Source organism: Rhopalosiphum padi, chromosome 1, assembly GCF_020882245.1.
Source record: "Rhopalosiphum padi isolate XX-2018 chromosome 1, ASM2088224v1, whole genome shotgun sequence".
NCBI lineage: Eukaryota > Metazoa > Arthropoda > Insecta > Hemiptera > Aphididae > Rhopalosiphum > Rhopalosiphum padi.
The window spans coordinates 7,210,306-7,229,110 of NC_083597.1; the positions used below are offsets into that span (position 1 = coordinate 7,210,306).

General features: G+C 23.2%; 1 protein-coding gene across 5 annotated transcripts in view; it reads left to right on the forward strand.

The window, feature by feature from the left end:
- LOC132922926 (prolyl endopeptidase FAP-like) overlaps positions 1-18,805 on the forward strand; it is a 223,056-nt gene that overhangs the window by 184,154 nt on the left and 20,097 nt on the right. The window lies entirely within an intron of this gene.

The following is an 18,805-nucleotide window of genomic DNA, read 5'->3' on the forward strand; positions in this document are numbered from 1 at the left end:
ATAAAATCTTAACTCAAAATATTGTATTATTAATTATCTCCATTTATCCTTAAGTTTTATATAATATACATTTTATATATCATAATATATTATTAGCCAATATTATTTTTCTTTCTGCATAATGAAATACCTAATGCAGTTTACATGAGTTCAATATACTTTTATTGAGATAAGGTTTTATATAATATATCTTTTTATCTTTTTAATATTATCGGTTTAACAATAATTTTAATTTTTAAAAATATAAATATTTATAACTATATTTTAATGATCAAATATATTAAAAATATTTGTTTCATTTTTTTGTTTCATTTATTAGCTAGAGAACATTAATGATAAAAGTTCAATTTTGAAGAACTGTTAAGTTTTTTTTTTTTAATTTCTCTCTTGGATTGAGTCAATTACAAAGTATTTTTTTTTACCAGCTTCAGATCCTTATTGGATTTTAAAACCATCTGAAAACTTTAATCTAGAGTATTAAATGTGTCGTTTATTCGATCGAACCTCTTATTTTTTTTTTAATTAATGGATTTGTAAACGTAAACATTAAACCAGCCAATGTACTGCTTTTACATTTAACTAAACCAAATGATATGTGAGCTTTTTACTATATTATTTAATTTTACCGTACAACTATTATACCAGAATATCGCAGTTTCTTTATAGTGCAAGTAATATATTTTAATTTCTAAAACGCTATTAATTTAGACCTCTAAATTCTAATACATCCTATATAATACAATTCCTTAATCGACTAAGGGGACAAACATTATGGTGAGGGTTACTGTATTAATTCAATGGGTGCTTTTGTCAGCATAATAATATATTATTATATTTAATTGATTTGCATTTATTTATTTGTATAGTAATCTCAGAAATGATTCTATTGTGTTTGTAGTGTGCATTGAAAAAACAGAGAACGATTTTCATAAATATTTGTGTTTTGAAAAACTGTTAAGAGTGATAGGATTTCTTATACAACATTATTATTCAAATGCAATGCATTTATTATGGTCGTTAATATTTTTACAATTTAAACGATAAGTATGTTTTTAGTAATACATTTTCGTATCAAATCAAATTTATTTTTAGGCAACCCCAACTAAAAATAAATAATAAATCGTCATTTAATGGTTTGAAAAATGTTGGAATGTCATAATAATAATCATGACGCATTAAGTTTTTGAAAACGTATTTTACACATTAATAAGTGACATTGGATTTAAATACAAGAACGAATTAATATATTATATGTATTAATGAATACGATTTATAAATATTTATTTATTTTAAATGAATACTTATTCAACATTTATGACTAGGTATTGTATAATATTTTAATGATGATTGAAGTTACTAGATTTAAATTCAATTTTTGGATAAAATTTATAATTTTGTAACCCACAATATTTGTAAATTTCCAAAATTATTGTAACTGGTATGTATTCAATGTTAGGTTTTTTAAGATAACATATAAAACATAATATGTTATATATATATGAATTATATTATAATTAATGTAATTTTTAAGTTCTGCTGGTGAATTTCCGAAAAGTTATGAATTTTTTAGTATTTAATAATTATAAATCCATAAAATGAAATATGTAAATAAATAATTATCATAATATGATGAACTTATGCATTTAATTGAATATTTTTATAAATTCAATAAACACAAATAATGATTGTTAATATGTTATTAATAATAACTATAATATCCACTTGATTTTATACAATTATATAAACTGATTTTAAAATATAATATATACGTATGTTTTTGAAAGTGCAAAAGAAAGAATTCATTTTTATTTTTTCGACTTTTATTATTGAATTTTTTATTACTCTAATATAATAACAATAATAAAAAAAATAATGTTAATTCTAAAATATTACCATATCACTCGTTTAATTTAACTTTGACTTTATGAAAATATTCTGCCAGTGAAAAATGTATAATGGTGACGGTGCACAATTTATTCTTATAACGACTTATGTTCTATATTGTACTATAATATTATTATTCATATTTACTCATTTATATTTATTAGACATTCTTTTTGCATATTTTTAATACTAAGTTAAGTTAAACATTGCATGATAATATTTTATTGAATCGTTTACCGATACTTTACTGTACATCTAAACAAAGTGTTTAATTTAATTTAATTAAAAGCCGGCACCTAACCTAAGGGCCATTAGTTACAAAATAATAAGCTACATTGTCATTATAATATTATGCGTGGCATAAAAGCATAATAATATTAATATGATGCCGGCGTATTTAAATAATATCTGAATTAAATAGAAATTTTTCCTCGATGTTTTTTTACACTCGGCCGTTTTCATTAGAACGAATTATAATTTAATTATCGCTATACAAAATCGGCCGAAAACAATTGGCATTTTCATTCGGCCGGTTCGCAAATAAATACGTCGAACGGGTCAGTAATATATGGCTGTTATCAAAAATATATCCATTCATCAGCAGTTTAAAGCGTTGGGGTTGCGCAATTTTCCCTTATTATTAATTACGAGTTTCAGAACAAAAACAGAGAGACAGGTGACATTCTATAGTAGTAATCCACGACCGTCGATTCGGGCCCGGTAATTATATTGTAGTCGTTTTCGCTCTAGAGATGATTTCGTGATAATAATATATCGTTAGCCGTTCGCCAACTCACCGTGGATGACATCAGTTTCGCATAAAATCGTTTTGAACACCTGTAATGACCTGTGAATAACATGCATTTGGTGTATAATAGTCGATAGAGCTCTGTGGCTTTATACGATATTATGACACATCACAATTTTAACGGTCACCGAATAATAATACAAATAAAATATAATATGACATTATTGTTTTGCAATGTATCCTTTTTTTTTATAATTAAAATTATTTTAGTTTAGATAGCAAAAAAAAAAAAAAACAAGGTTATTTTTAATAAATAAATTTGATTTTGTACATAAGTATAATTAGGTAGTTTTTCTCTCCTCAAAATGTCATATTGATACAACCAATTCCAGAATAACTTTATGAAGTTCATATGTGAAATTGTGACATTAAAAACTGTTTAAGTAAACTTTTTTGGTTAATAACTTCACCCCATATATTCCGATCCCATCACATAGAAATAAATAAAATAAAATATGTACAATATATAAATATATAATACACTGATAAACACTTACATTTATCATTTTCTTTTATTAATTTATATTATAACGCGTACTATTGTATAAAGATTAAAAATTGATACATTTATTTAAATTTAATCTAATATGTAAGCATTGAAATATTATTTCCATCAACCACTTTACTTATCTATAACCACAAATACGGATTGTTAATCAGTCAACCTAATTAAATTCTAAACAATTATGCCATAATTTAATAGTTCACCTGAATTTTAAAATATTTATAAAATATTCGATTCATAGTTATACTTTATAATATTATAATTTTTAGATCAATACATTCAATATTAAACATAATACTATTATATTCGTATTCATTGAGATATTAAAAAAAAAAAATCTTTAAATTAAACGAATTACGAAAAATTGACCCAGACAGGTCCAAAATTCATATTTATTTCAAACAATCTATTTTATATTTTGTGATAATATTTAAATGGAATTGATGGTATATAATATGCTTAATTTTTTTTTTTAATTTTATAACGAAAAATGCTTCGTTTCAAAATGTAAGTAGGTGTTTGAAATATTTCCATTGGTATATTGTTTTAGAAACATGGACTGAAAACGAAGTAAAAATAGTAATTTTCCATTGAATAAAATTATCGTGCCATGAATTATAATTATTTTATTTTTTTACATATTCAATATTCACGAATTTAACTTCTAGGATATCTTAGATTATCTCAGAGCTAATGAACTTTCCCGAAAAATGTAACATTACAAATGAATTGCTGACAGTGCTACCGGATAGCCCAAATATCGTGCCGGAATCGTACAATAACCTTGCAAAAGTAACATACTGTTAAAATGTTCACCTTTTAATAAAAAAAAAAAAGTGAAATAATCATTAATTATCATCTACAAAAAATCTTCTTGACATTATCTATATAATATTATCATCAGCTAATGTTTTCCGAGAAAGAAAATTACTAAAAAAACTTAATTACCATCAAAAAAAAAAAAATAATAATAATAATTATTATTTAAAATTCTTTTTTTTTTTTTAAATCAGATAAAAAATATATAGAATAATGGATACGTGACATTTGGGGTATAGTTTATAAATATAAATTATAATAATTATATAAAAATCTTAATAAATTTATATTCTTTTTTCTATATTCATAAATAATATTTAATTTTATATTTAATTTAAAATAAATTAATACATATATATATATCCTTAATATCCACATATCGTGTAAAGTTATAACAATAATTAAATAATTAAATACTTAAATAGATCCATCAATTAGATATGATTATATTATTACTTAGTGTTACACTAAGTTTATCAAAATAAAAGGAAAACAACATTTTTTTTTACTGTACATACTTAAATTGATAGATAAATATTGAATAAGAATTCTTATAGATTTTCTAGATTAGTTTTGCAAGATGTCTTGATTGCTATTTGTATTAAAAACTATTGGCTAAAAAGTAAATATATATGAGGAATTAATAACAAAGTTTTGAAGAATAAAATGATTTATAACTTTAGTGAAAGCTAATAAGAAGTAACGATAATTGATTTTCCTTAGGTCTCGCCAACTTAAACCTCAAAATTAATCCAATGAAACTAAATCCTAATTGAAAATAGGCAATTCTTATAATTTAATGGATCTTTAAATAAAACTTTTATATTAAATTGAATAAAAGTATAATATATAAATAAAAGTAAAATTATTTTATTTTATAATGCAAAAAGTCTGCTTAATATTATAGTATACTGGCCTAAGTTTAATATAATATTATATTATAATATCATTAATTAAAATATGGCTGCTTTTAAGTATATGTTGTCAAATGATATTAGAAAATTAAATTATATAATAATATGATATATAGATAATTAATGACGAATACAATTGAACGAACCTTCTATTTTTATTTATTGATTAAAACTCACATTTGTCAGTATATGTTTATATATGTATTATCTTAGGTATTAATTGTGTTTGTTTTAAACTTGTATATAATTCCTAAAAGAAAACGGAGACAAACACTAGGTAGTATTTCATAAGCAATCAACCTTTAACTCGACCTTTTTTTTTCATATTTAAATATTACATGTACAAAAAATTAAAGAACGATTATTCAAAATTACTTCACCGTTTAACCTATAAAATAAAAATGTAGTAGTTATATACCATTTTTTTTTAACGGAAATAAATTAAAGATTTCTCTAATATACGTATAACATAAATAAGTTTACAAATATAATTTTTTTCAGGTAGTTTAATATAATTTAATTATAGATTACCTAATTTTATAACAAAATACTCTTATAAAATATTTCAAACAATTAAAATACAAATTAACCAAATAAACATTGAATAATATCTTAGGAGAAACTAAGTGCCAAATTCTTAATTATGCCCTTTCCTAATCTTCAGTTAATCTGAAAATCTGAATATAAATTATGTGTTTAATATGTATTGGCAATTCGATGCGTTTATTTACATTCGTTCACATGAAATATAGGTGATAAAACAATTATTTACGTTGATGACTAACGAGATAATGTATTTAGTATTTATTATATGATCAAAATGTTAAATTAATTAACAGTTTTGGAGATACGTATTTTAATAATAATGTGTTATTGTACCTATAATAATATTATATAGCGTTTATAATGAAAATGTGTATTTAGTTACTATTTTCATAAAATATTCCTTTACCTAATTAAAATATAGTCATAACATTTAGTAATAAAATATAATAATAATAATAATAATGTAATCAATAGTATTAGCCTGTAAATATATTTGTAGTTTGTACATTAAGAGATAGCCAAACTTTTATGTGATGTCTCCGTCTTACAGACATACAATATATCAAATTTACGTTTAGCATAATATAGTTTATATTTTTATCTTCAATATTACAATTATATAACCTATCATCAAATTTTAATGTAAAACTATTACCTAGAGTCTAGACCATGTGAAAGGATTTAATTGATATTATCATCTTAAAGTGAATTATATAGCTATGTAAAATATTAAAATTTTAAAATGCTCATAAGTAACTCATTTTAAAATTATAATATTAATAAAAGACTACGAGATGACCTTATTTTTATCTTTAATTTCGATTATAGGTAAATTTACTCCAATATTAAAGTTAAAAACATAAATTGATTGTCATGAAAAAAAATTTTCTGTGTTGTATATTATATTTCAGACTGAGACAGCGCATGCGATATAAAATGACATCTTCATGGTTTAATTTAGTTAGAATGCAAGTACTATATGGCAGGCATAAAGTTATTAGCAATTATTTATTTTTTGTTTAAATTTTTATTTATTTTTAAAATTCGAAAAAATTAAACCATATTATTCATATAAATTAAAAAAAAATTAATTATTTATTATATTTTAATAGTATGTACCTATGTTTAAAAATTAAAGACTTTAATTAATATTAAAAATTAATTTTACGATAATTAAAATTAGTTAGTTTTTGTTGTATAGCAGTCACGTAATGCTTGCATTTATATTCAAAAAATAAATACATTTTCAAATTATTTAAATGAAAAATAATAAAATACCTAAGCTACTATTTTTTCAATCGTATTCAAAATGAATATGTTTTGTTTAAATTTATATCTAAAACTTAATTAAAATCTACGTGTTTGTAATTCCTATAATTATATTAAAAAAACTCTTATTTGAATTAGTTCTTGGTAAATATATTAAAAAAAAAATATATATTAATGAAATTGCATTACTAATTAATAATTGCTAGGTATAGTTTATAGCTGAAATTGTAAACTAAATACATTTCAGATTTGATGAAAAATTCTTTAAATATTAATTAGTCCGTTTATTTCATATTATTTTAATGACTAAAAGCTATTTTAATAAGTTTCAATAGCTTTAATGAAAAACAGTAAATTACAAATTAAAATATTGTAGTATCTTCACGTTTAGAATACATTAAATATTGTTACTAGAAACGTGATTTTAGTTGATCTATATATATATATCTATATATATATATATTTGGAAACAATGATAAACTTTAACTGAGCTTCATTATAAAACTCAATAATAATTTAAACATGCTGTAATTTATTATTGAAGAAGAAAATGGGTAATTTTTATATACGTGTATTGTGAACAGTAAAATAATATAACAATTACTTATTTTTTATAAGAATAAATAATTGAAATATATAGAATATTTCAAACCAAGTATTTTATTATATATTTATATATATTCGTATATGGTTAAAAATAAATATTATCATTGTCAATTAAATAAATTATCATTTAACGGCTGAATACATGTTTATGTTGACTGGATATAAATTGATAAATTGTATAGAGCGTATATGAAAATAATAAATTATATATTATGTGATACAAAAGTGCATTGAATTGTTTATGCAATTATTGAAAACAATTTACTCACATACAAAATTGAAAATTAAATTTTTTAATATATTTACAATGTGTAGCTAATTATAGTTGTCACGTATTAAAGAAAATAGATTTAATTCATTTAAAAACAAAAACAGGATATCAACATTTTGCAATTCTCTAAGCCTGTAGTGTTTGTTACTTGCGGACATGAGTTCATTGAGATCACTTAGATATACTGTTTATATGTTCAAATTCTGATTTTATTCTCTTGAAATCCTCATAACAATGATTCGAACGTTTTACACAGAATTATTATAGTGATAGTGTAGTTTATAAAAATAAATATCACGTATTTGTAATTCTTTTATTTATTTATTTATTTTTTTTTGTACGGTGAACAACGGCCGCAGGCCATTACACAAAAGTAGTTGGTGAACAGGACGGTGCGGAAGTGTCCTCGAGATATATTTTTATCATGTCGATATGATATTGTAAGGATGTGAGTGGATTGCAACTGGCCGTCATGTCATAATAATACAGTGGTGGTTGATATCCTGAGAAACGTACCAGTTTTTTTTTCGGCTTGTCTTTTACAGAGCAATAATATGATATTTGGCACGACGACTTGTTGCGTCGCCGAAAACAATTATTTAAGCATAATGTGATATTATCCGGGAAGGCGTCTTGTGCGACGGAGTGCCGGAAACACGTGCACTTTCTCGCACGTACCTGCGCGTGTGTGTGTGAGAGTGGACAATTTATGACGTGATCGATCGTCCAAAAGTCCACCGGCTGTTACTACGGCGGTGTTTGTCGGGCGCATTGGAATGGTATAAACACGAAGCGACTGGTCAGAAATATTACGATTTATGTACGTGTGTGTATGCGTGTAGTATGTGTGTGTGTGTGTGTGTGTGTTTCGTATTGGCTTTACGGTATAGCACACACGACGGCGTCACGTTATACGTACATATATAGGGCACTACGGCCGATATATACACTCCGAATAGATCATTTGTTATTATTTCATATGTGCGTCCTCACCGAAGTTGGTGTTATAAACTTTCTCGCACATACACCGTCCGCAGGCTTCGATTTTTAGGTATGTGTGTGTGTGTGTGTGTGTGTGTACCGTGTCCCTCGCTCGCTACACGCACTAAATTTGCCACCGCTTCACCCGGATTAACTGTATTTATAGGCACGCAACGCAGTCCATTTTGATAGTCGCTGACGTGGACATCGATCGTATGATAATAATGTAATACTATGGTATAATAATAATATACGATTATTGACGTTAGTCAGCGTTGTACAAAAATAAATACGAGTTTATAAAAAATATTATGCATTTGAAAATGATATACATATTTTCTTTAAATTTTCAATTGTCATTCGTTGTATTTGTCAAAAATTAACCTTTTTTTTGTCGTACGTATGGTATATTCGTTTTTGTTGTTCGTCAATTTATTTATTTCCGTTCAAATGAAAAAAACGTTTTTTTTTTTTTTTTAAATTTAATCGTATACTTTTAAAAACTTTCTCGTGTGTTACGATTATACAAATATATAACATTCTTGTTATTGTATGATAATGATTATTATGATAGAATAAATCATATAATATACGACTGATATGACTGTAAACAATTTATAGCATATAAAAAATAGACTGCGGAAAATAATTACCCAATGGACGTCACAAAAGAAGAATAATTAAAGTTATGTTTCTACAGTTTCGATATAACAACAATTACAATTTAACTTTAAAAAAAAGTTGATAAAATCAATCATATTAATCCACGATGAAAAGTTCAAACTTATCCGGGGTTAATTTTGTTATTATATATTTTGTATTAACTAAAAATTATTATGATTTGACTTTATTGACCTATTTAATGTTTAAAAAAAAATCGATAATGTATATTTGTTAATATTTATGAATTTCAAATTATAAAATATGTAATTTTAAAAAGCCTTAAATTCATGTTAATCATAGAATTTAGTTGTCGTACAACATTGACAACCACGCTGCGTCCAACAGTGTGAAACAAAGTAATTATAATATTTATAATTTTATGTATATGGTAATTTCACAATTAATTTATTTGAAAGACGCTATTGCATTATAATAATACTGCTATAAGCTATCAGATCTAATAATAATAAAATAGGTTACATTGATTTTAGATAAAGTTAGAATTATTTAATATCGAACATTTTAAAGTTGATCATTATTTATAATATTTTTTTTGGGGAAATTGAACAAGCTTTAAGTATATTATGTTTTATGATATTATACCAATCTATAAAGGAATTATTTTGGGAAACTTTTCTTTTTAGTATCGAATGTACTAGGTTTTTTGTTTTAACAAATTATTTGATAAAAATGTGTTTCTGAAACATGTGAAACATTACTTGAGTTTATTAAAACGTAAATAAGCAAAAATGTCTCATGCATCTTTATCGATTTTAATGTGTTAATAGAAAAAATGGTCATTAAATTAAATTTTTCAGAATTAAAAAAATAGATATTTGCAACTATGTTGAAAAATGTTCTGTATAATATAAATTGTGAAAATGCACTTAGGTATATATAAATAATATAACATTTATTAGTATGTTTTTTTTTATATCTTAAGAACTATATAAAAAAAAATAATAATTTTAAAGCTACTATAGTGTCTTTCTTTTATTCTTATTAATAAAAACATAACATTGTTTTTTTAAGTAAGTTGTGAATCCATGATTGTATAATTGTACGTTTTGATGATTTTGTAATTTATGCGATCGTCTATGATAACAATACATTTTTTTGTTTGATTTCAATGATAATTGGTTAAAATAAAAACAACACAATTCAACAAATATTTATAAAAAAAGATTGTTTTAAAAAGGTCGATCAAATTATAAAACAGTTAATAGCTTCATCGTTTGGTTTAACATTTACACATAAAATCGTTATTATTCATATTACACTCTACATATTTTTTACAAATCATATTATATTCTATCTTTTATAAGACTTGAAATATAAAACTGTAATATATTATATCCTCTGACCCAGAAATACCAATTGTATTCAGTGCAAAATCTGTGCTTACAATATTAACACTGTTTTTGTTTTTGTTATTTTATTATTTATAATATCAAATATGATAATATATCTGTCAATACTTTTTGAGTAGTTTCTATATTATGAGTATGAGGTACTTTCAAATGTGATATATAATTAATATTAACATTACCAAGACTGCTACTGTATGTTATGACTTTATGAGGTATATGTTAGAGTTAATATTCATCGTTCATTATTTTAATATGATACCTGTAAACTGTTAAGTAATGACGTGAGTTCAAAAGTTTTAAAATTCATTAAACATTTATCTACCCAATAGGGTTTGTTTTCAAGTTCAAACTATAAGATAAATATGATATCCAAGAAAAATATTTCTCTGATCATGTATATAAATAATTCACACTTAAGCACTTTTCCTCCCACTGTAATTTTTTTTTTATTTCGAATATTTCTAGTGTAATAACAATATCTTTTAATTTTTTATTGAATAATAATACAACGTTAATGAAAGTATTGTATGTACCAATATATTTTCAATCAAAATAACATCAAACAGTTAAAACAATTAAATTTAATTGCATTTCATGTGTTATGTATTTATGCAAATATAATATCGACATATACGTATATTTATATTTGCATAAAAATCATTTATAGAGGTAGAAATTAATATATTTATATAAAAATAAATATTTAGTAATTTTCAAAACATTATCCATAGTTCTTGACCAAAAATATATAATTTTCGTACTAAAAGGTATAATATAGTTATGACAAAATAAATAACAGATAGTTGATGGAATATTTTAAATCGTTTTTTCTAATCAAATAATATTATAATATTTTGTTTTTTAATAATAACGTCAACGGAATATAATTGTATTGTTATTTTTAACTTTAGACAATAAATTAAGTAAAATAAAAAAACTATTTTTGGAAAAAAAAAAAGAACAGTAATAAAATTACCCAATGCATTTGATGACACCACATTTTACATAAAAAGTAAAAATATATAAATAATATTTTTTATAAACCGACATCTTCTATAGGAAAACATTGTATATTTTTGAGGGAAATAATAATAAAACAAAGCTATTTTCAAAAAATAAAACATTACCACGATTACACTATAATAATATTTTCGAAAAGTGTATTTTACTCATTTGTATTTATGTCGATATTTCTCCGGCAACATTTAAACTTGAAAGTTAGATCTTGTTTCGCACTTAAACTTTATACTAGACTACTATTTCTAAACTCATATTTCGTTTGTGGATATTGTGATAAATTATAATTACGTGTACTTTTGTCACCGTTTATTAGTTTATAATATGTAATAATCAAATTATTTAAGTTGTTATTGTAATACATTGGAATCTAATTTTTATTTTAGAAAACATATTTCTATTTTATTCTTAACAACAATATAAAATGTATTTTATTTTGTTCAAAAAAAGATAAATTCGATAAAATTTATGTATTATGTCTGTTAATTGTTCATTAAACAAGTTTAACAATACGATCCTCGTAAATTGAGGGTTATTACAGTCATGTTTTTTTTTTTCATAGATTAGTAGTTAAAATAGAATACAGTTTTGTAAATTGATATTAATAAATTGTTGTTTCCGAATTTTTTTTAATTTTATGTAACTTGAAAAGGTCCACAAATTATATTTTTGTCTATAAATTAACGCTGTTTTGGAATATTGTGTTAAATTATAAAATAACCAATACAAATATATATTTTAAAATATTTTGTCTTACTTACTCTGATGTCTGAACAGAATCAAATAATTGCATTTATTTAATTTATTTGTATGATATTATGTGTATTCGTATTTGAAAAAAAAAACTACATGTAAAATACTATTATGGAAAATTAATGTATTGTTTATGTATATAAATGTACGTTATCAATTTTTTAATATCATATTAAATGTTTTTTTTTTCATACTATATTAATACATTACTTCTTTAAGAAAATTAACCAAAATTAAATTCTTATCATAGTAGGTATATTTTTCAGTTTGGTATTATTATTATCATTTCCATTCGTAAATCAAATTGGTATATAAGTAATTCGTACTTTTACATTGTATACATTGTTGTTGTGCTAATTTCTTTCTTTATTTTTATTTTGTAAGATAAAATATTAAATTTGTAAATATACCTGAATTATATCATAATTTATTAGTTGTGTTTTTATCAGTGCTATCACGCCATTCAAAAGCTTCAATATTACGATATTATGTTTATTGTATGCTTTTATGTTGAGCAATTAATCATGAATGGTAGACGGAAATCGTTATTTATTGGCTTGCTTTTTATTCTTGGAAATCAGTTTTTATATATCTAAGTTTTTTTGGTTTTTATTTTATCCATGTAAAAAAATTCACAAAGTTACATAGTTGGAACTAAACCGTTATTATTTTTTACTCATTATATAAGTTATTTCATGTTTTGAGAAGACATAAAATTCAATCAGTTTTGCATTGATTTGTTTTTAATTTTCAAAGAATTTTTTCAAACATCAGTAAAATAGTATTAAAATAAGTCATACTATAAAGATTATAAATATTTATTTAACATTTATCTTATAGGAATTAAATATAGACATTTTATTTTCTAATACTTAATTATAATTATTACAAACATTTTTTTATGATTTAAACTTCAAACATTTTTTGTGCATTCACAATAAATATTATTTGATTACCCAAATATTGTTTCTTATTTATATTATATCCTCATATTATAATGTTTATAAATAACTTGTTTACTTTTTTATAATATTTTATAAACATAGTATGATTTATATTTAATTTAAATAACTATTAAATGTATTATAAATCAAAATATAGTTTTTGTATATTTTATTCTTTTAGTATACCATTGTAAATCATCGTTATAATAATACATGTTGTAAACTTCTCAGGTCGATATTTTTTTGAACTGATAATATTAAGGATTTAGTGAGATATAACTATTTCCAACAACAGGGCATTTTTGGTATTTTTTTTCAACATTCTAACATATTTAAATCTAATAATAATATATTATGTAATATTCATATATTGTGTATAATTACATATTATAAAAAAAAGAAACATTTTCATAGTAGTAGCGATAAAAATAAACAAACTATTTATATTTAAAAGCTCTATCTTTACATTAACATCTTAATGGAAGAACAATTTAAATTTCAATAATGCTGGACAGAATATAGTATTAACGTGTGTCAGACGCCTCTGACGCCTCTTATTCACTCTTTTAAAAATAAGGTGATGTTTTATTTTTTTGAACTAAAAAAAATAAATGATAAATGATCGCATTCACAATACAATATTTATTAACGATGCACTTTCCAAGATTTCGTCAATATTGTTTACTGATCGTTGGTATTTTTATCTTTACGCTTGAGGAAAAGTTTATAAATCTAAAAATGATACCTTCATAGAACCATCCCGAAGTGATACACATACATAGATTGAAATGAATAAAAATATATTTGCAGTACTTACTTTTTGATTTTCAATTTAAATATGAATAAATCATTTTATATTTTGTTACACCCTTTTTATAACTTATTACAATGATAATGCAACAATAATGTATGTCATTGGTGTTATATTGTAATTTAATTAATATCGACTATAAAAGTTATTTGTTTATATAATTATACTTGACATTTTATTTTCAACCAACGTGTTAAGTGCGTTGTACTTTAATTTTAAATAATTAGCTTCAAAATATTTATACTGACGTTTAACCTATGTCAGTTAGTTTGTAGTAGTAGACAAAAAATTCCATTACTATAATTAAGTTGAATACTATGTGTGATGCTAAAATTATTCGGTAGACCTATACATGAACTCAAAAATGAATTTGTTATAAGTACAACCGTGTATGTATTGTTGAATTTGTTTTGTAAAAAGTAATTAAATACATCATGCATGAGTAAAAGCGTAGGTTATATACAATTTTCATTTATTCAAAATCACTCACTCAAATTAAAGTTATTTTTTATTTATAGTTTACTAGTTATTATAAATTTTCACCTTAAAATAATATTTGGATACTATGCAGAGGAAACTGGTACAATGATTTGGATAAAAAAAAAAATTGTTGTACTAATATATTTATACACTTTAACATTATTTATCGATGAAGACGAATTCGAATTTAGTTAGAATATTGAAAAAGTGTAATTTATTATTTATAAATATTAAAGTAAAATAGTAGAATAAGTAGTAAGTATATAGTGAATATTTTTAAGTAATTAAAGCTTAAACAATGATAGTGTGAATATGTATTGAATATAATTGAATTAACCTTGCAGCGTCACATACAATTATGAAATAATGTATTATGGTGTTATAATAATAATATAATTATGATTATAAATAAGGCGTTATACTGATAATTTGACGCATGGAATTTATTACGATACTGAAAAAATTACAATAACCCTCACAAACATAATGTATGTAATGATAATTTATTACGGTAAAATAGGAATAATTATGGTTTAATTATTTCAAGAAAGCTCTTTATTTTCTCTTAAAAAACTTATTTTTTTAAAAAAAATATGCTTATTAGAATTTCACATTGAATGTAGAATGTATTATTATGTTGTTGATTCATTTTATGCAAATTATATTCTAAATAGCAAATAGATTATAATATCACAAGTCACGAGTCACGACAGTCGATGAAAGGTTCAAGTTTAGAACTTTTTTTGTTCTTTAATGTGATTTTCTTATTTTTTTTTTATTAATGTATTGATTATATTTAATTATGTACGTGACAATACGTTTTATCAAGATTAACTATGTGAGTTTTTATTGGTTTTAATAAATTTGTGTAGTATTTTATTATTTGTATAAGTAGTAGATACTTACTACTTAGAACAAAAAGTAATATAATCGTGCTAATGATTTTATATATTATAATATTTTTTTTTATCGTGAATTTTGGTGAAAATTTAATCGTCCCTGATCCATAGTGACTATTATTTATAGGTATTTTACTTATTTTCATTAATAAATACTTAAAAGATACTTACGAGCTCTTAAAAATTAATTTTAAATCTTTAATAATCGATACACATTCGATAGAAAGTATTAATTTGTATGTTATTTAAGAAGCTGCTTGGGAATCGAATTTGAAAATCTATTAATAATGCAGAACCTCGTTTGTACCCTTATTATAGATAGGACGTAGATACAATACAGTGCAGAACACAATAAGCTGGTTTTGGCATCGAACTACTATCATAATTATGTGATTATAAAAATCCTTTTTTTTCGACATCAACGCCTCGTTAAGTCAAAACTTTGTGCGTCAAACGTCAGCGGTATCGATGAAACTGAAAATTAATTTTGCGCTCCATCGAACTACGATGATCGGGTTCGATGTTGAAAAAATATCTGTTATTATTCACCGTACATATTTGTATTATATAAGTACATAATAAACCGTTATAACTCCATTATTATATTAATAATATGTTTACAACACTGATTTCTGATACTAGCATAGAAATGTCGAGTTAACATTGTTATAGCGATATTATAGTCGTTATTGTCTAAATTTATTATTATCGACAAAATGACATTACTTGATAGATCGTAAATATTATAATTTCAAATTTATATTTTTAAATATTTATCCTAGGTATTAACAGTCAATGTTTAATAATATAATTTAAAAGTTTTTATTAAGCAGACCATTATACTATATTAATGCCAAAATTAAATGACAAGCCCACACCCGCCCATCAATGCAATCGTGTCATAAATATTTTATAGCATAATCAATACAGTTTGACATATTTCTCTTAGTGGTACTATATATTTAAAATGCTAAAATGTATGGATTTCTTTTGGATACACATTGAAAGTAACAACCTTTAGGTCTAAATTATTAAACGTTTTCTTGGAAAAAAATTTACTAATACTATGCTCTGTTTGTGTTTATGACAATATTATTTTAATCATATAATGAAACAGTTTCTCGACGTAGTTTTTAGTAAAAATATCAAATTTAATGTCGCTCTAGGGAATATTTTTCATGGTTGTTTGCGGTAGACTGTAAAATAGTTTATAAAACTTAAGCCATCATATTTGACTCATCTCAATGTAAACTTTGATTGCAAGCTTTTAAAAGATAGTGTATTTTTACAGAAAAACATTTCATTAGAAGAATTTTAAAGTTCGCCTAATTATAAAAGATTCAGTAACATGTGCCACTTTTCTCTTACCATATAATATAATATATATACATCATATTTTCGTGAACTTTAATTTTAGAATTCAAACAAATTTATAGTACTCAAACCACAATATTCATAATAATAATAATAATAATAAAAATATATAAAATATTCAACAATGCTCGGTGCACAAGGTGTAAATTGTATGTTATTAGTTTTAAATATTATAAATTATATTTAAGTCCGTATAAACTATGTTGCATATGATGCACTTTTAAAGTTTATTTTTTTCTATTCACGCATTTAAGAGATGTTTAAAATTTAGTCAACCAAATAATTTAATCATATAGTGCATTTTTCAAATACAATTAATTGTTATTTTTTTTTTAAAATTAAATATAATTAAATATTGCAAAATACACTGGTACATTTATTTATTACAATAAGCACAAGTTATATTTAAAGTGCAAGATATAATTAATTTAAATAATTTAAGTTCACTAATTTCATAAAGACGAAGAATTTGTTTGAAGTAACAATTTATTGATGGATTTTTATTGCATAAAACAGTGGAAGTTTGACAAGCAGAAAGTCACGGTGTTTAGATAATTTTAATTAATATTATGACTCGACATTTATGGATTTTACGAGACTTGTTAAAATAATGTAAGAATGTGTAAAAAGGAATTTCAAAAAATAGATTTAAATTATTTAAGGAATTTAAAAAGTGAGATTTTATTGTGCATTATTGGAATATAATTTAATTTTATGATTGGTAACCTTCATTTCATATTTCCATGGCTGACAACATGGTGTTGTCAGATTTTAAGTGGCTGGCTGTTGATAATTGGGTTTATGATTGATTTTAGAGTTGGATGAAGATGGTTCTTAAAATTTTTAGTTATAGACCGTCGGTATGTATTTTTGCTTTGTATTTTATTTTTAACAGTGTGTGGTAAACTATTATCGATTATTTGCAAAATGAGGATAGACGATTTTCTCCACATTCGACATCCAATATGGGAAGATATTATAAACAATCGGTTTGGGCGTAGGTTTGGTTATTTTGACACTATGGCAATTGTCGGATTTTATAAGGTTCTAAAAATTATATTTTATGTCTAGAAAGAAAGTAATGGAAAATATATCATAACGCTTCTACTAGGATCGATATCAACAACGAATACATCAGGTAGGGGTTTGTTTGCTGGTATTTGATATTCGAAACATTTCTCATTCTCAGACATTTTTATTCTAACGCTGATGTGAAATAAGCTTCTGGAGTAGACGGATGAAGGTTACTGCCAACAACCCTCGGAAGCTTATCAGATTGTAGTTGATAACCTTAGAGCGGTAGGTTTCACACAGATGCCCGTTTCGCTCAAATTTAGTTATAATGCGATTCCCGTTACGACCAGATTAGCTTATATAAAATTTAAATTCAGTAAATAAAAGATTGTTTTAGTAAAATTATTTATCTTCATGTTTTTGGTAAAGTCGATAAATAGGTATTTTACTATTTTATACATGCGTTTATTATAACATACTTATATTGGAGTATTATTTTGTGTAACTTAAGTAATACACCACTGTGGAAGCGATAATTTATTCATAAAAACATTTTTTTTAAATTTATATTTAGTTCTCATTAAAGTATTAAACATTTTATTAAATAAAATACTGCGATTTAGACTTTTTCTATACATATATTTTTTGAAATACATAATTACATACAATTTAATCAAATTTAACGAACAATAAAATAAAATAAATTACATTGTACATTTTAAACCAAATATTTAATAATTTAAAATTATATTATATATACGGTGAACTTAGAAATGTATTAAACTGTGACGGAAATATATTAACGTAGGTGTATTTATTTGTTGTTAAATATTTATTTTAGCTACAATTTTTAAGAAATATATATTATATTAGTCGA